Source organism: Mus musculus, chromosome 1 (genome assembly GCF_000001635.26).
Source record: "Mus musculus strain C57BL/6J chromosome 1, GRCm38.p6 C57BL/6J".
NCBI lineage: Eukaryota > Metazoa > Chordata > Mammalia > Rodentia > Muridae > Mus > Mus musculus.
In genome coordinates, this window is record NC_000067.6 from 153,422,571 (window position 1) to 153,425,099 (window position 2,529).

A 2,529-nucleotide genomic window follows, 5' to 3' on the forward strand; every position below is an offset into this window, starting at 1 on the left:
CCTGAACACAGGTTTCATAGCACGCCTCCCTGTCCTCCAGTTCTTACATCCTTTCCATCTCTTCCACAATGTTCCTTTATAGCCAGAACTGTTTTTAATCCTTTGTAAGAGCGACTAATGACTTAGGGTCTTGTTCTGTAATCCTGGCTGTCCTGGAACTCTTAGAGACCTGCCTGCCTCTGCCTCTGCCTCCCAGTGGCTCTGCATTCGTCACACCATTCTCCCTTCTATTTTACTCCTGTCTGAGTTGCCTACAACTTACTTCTCTTTCATAACTCAGCTCCACTGGGAATTTTATCTGCTCACGGAAATATAAATCAATACTTCTGGGGAAATAAACATTCTGGCAATCTGAAGTTGCTGACGTCGTCCTTTTCATAAATTAAAATTTAAAACATTTAAGAGTCCCACTTTGTGGCCCTGACTGGCCTTGAACCCAGAGACCCTCCTACCTCTGCCTCTCAAGAGCTGGGATTAATCTATCCCAGCTATAAAAGGGTTTTTTGTTTGTTTGTTTGTTTGTTTGCTTGTTTTGGGGGTTTGCTTGTTTGTTTTCTTTGAGACAGGGTTTCACTGTACAGCCCCGGCTGTCCTGGAACTCTCTTTTTAGACCAGGCTGGCCTCGAACTCAGAAATCTGCCTGCTTCTCCCTCCTGAGTGCTGGGATTAAAGGTGTGCACCACCACTGCCCAGCACTAAAAGCTATTTTTAAAAAGACTCAGGTTAAATATTGATTACTCTGTCAAGAAGGAGATTGTTTTCTTCCATGCTTTGGATTTTTTGTTTATATTTATTTATTTTACTTTATGTGCATGAGTGTTTTGCCTGCATGTGTGTATGTATATGTAGCATATGTGTGCAGTACCCACAGGGGGCACAAAAGCATCCGATTCTCTGGAACAGGAGCCACCATGTGAGTTCTGGGAATCAAACCCTGGACCTCTGGAAGAGCAATGAGTCCTCTTAACTGCTGAGCCATTTCTCCAGCCCCAACATAGTATGGCTTTGAAATATGTATGTAATAATCATAGTCTTTACACATGCTGTTGCCTACACTTTGCTTAGGGTAGGCAGGCCTTGTGTCTTTCATCTGTATGCCTTTGGCATCTACACAGTGCCTGTCTGGCACTTAGTAGTTCCTATGAAACATCTGTTTGTTTCCGGAAGAAACAAAAACTAGTGCTGTGTTTGAAATTTAAACACTTTGAACTAGCTCACAGGATTTTTTTTTTTTTACTCTAAACTTAAGGGCTAAACTAATACTAATAAAATAATTATTTTTTCAAAGAAAGGAAGAGGAAAGCATTTAAAACAAAATAACAAGAGTAAGCAGAGGGTGGCAGTGGGTGCCTATCACCATAGTGCCTGGGAGGCAGATGAAGGGCCCTGCAAGCTTGAGGCTCAGTCTACACAACACACCAGGCAAGCATGGACTGCACACACACACACACACACACACACACACGCGAGGTAATGAATTAAAAGAAGAGAAAACCAGCCCTGTAATAGATTTTATTCGAATGGGTGGTCTTGGGTGGTTATAATGGCACCATTTTAAAGAAGGTCACAGACTCCAGACAAATACAGTGAAGTGTGAATACAGAATAATTGAAGTCCTAATTGTTTTCTGCACTACAGTAACACGATACAAACGGGAATGTCTCCTTCAAAATAAACTCACAACTTCACACAGTGTCCTTCCAAGTGAGCGAGAGGGAAGGCAGGTGTTTTCCCAAGTCACCTCAGCTCGGGGGCTGTGCGCCCAGCACAGAGTCCAGATAGAGTAAACAGACGGTATTCCAACGGGCTCAATACACAAGCAGTCTCACATACCGGGAACTGGAGTCCTGATGCTCATCAAAGGCCGTGAGCAACATTTAGGAAAATGCGCTTACTCACCGTCGCCACCGCTGAAATACGTGTTGATAAGGGTTGCAGTACTGTAAACACCCATCAGGGAGAATTCTGAGCAGCTCCACAGACTAATTTGACCCATTGACTTAATCACATCTTCACACACACACACACACACACACACACACACACACACACACACACACACACACACACACACACACAGAGCAATTTGTTTATGATATGAAGGGACGCCTAAACTGAGATCCGCGTGGAAAGGTGATCCCGGGTGCCTACATCTATCCGCAGTTTTCTCTGGTAATAACCAGCTGGTCCCAGTCACAAATGCTTCCTAGAATAAAAGTATGTTTCCTTTGGCTGGGGGGAGGGGGTCTGATTCAATCGGTAGAGTGCTTGTCTAGCAGGTAATGAACCGCCCCATTGAGTGGGGCGGGCCTGTGAACCCAGCACTTGAGAGGGAGAGGCAGGAGAATCAGAAATTCAAGGTCATCCTTGGCTACCTAGGGACTTCGTAGCTTGCCTGGCCCTGAAATGTTTCAGGACTTAAGGGTGGATGGGTGGGGACCAACGAGCTCCTAGGTTCTGCCATTAGGCGATTCCAAGGATCAATGGGCGGGGTCAGAGGCAGGACCCCGCCCCTATCCCCGCCTCTGC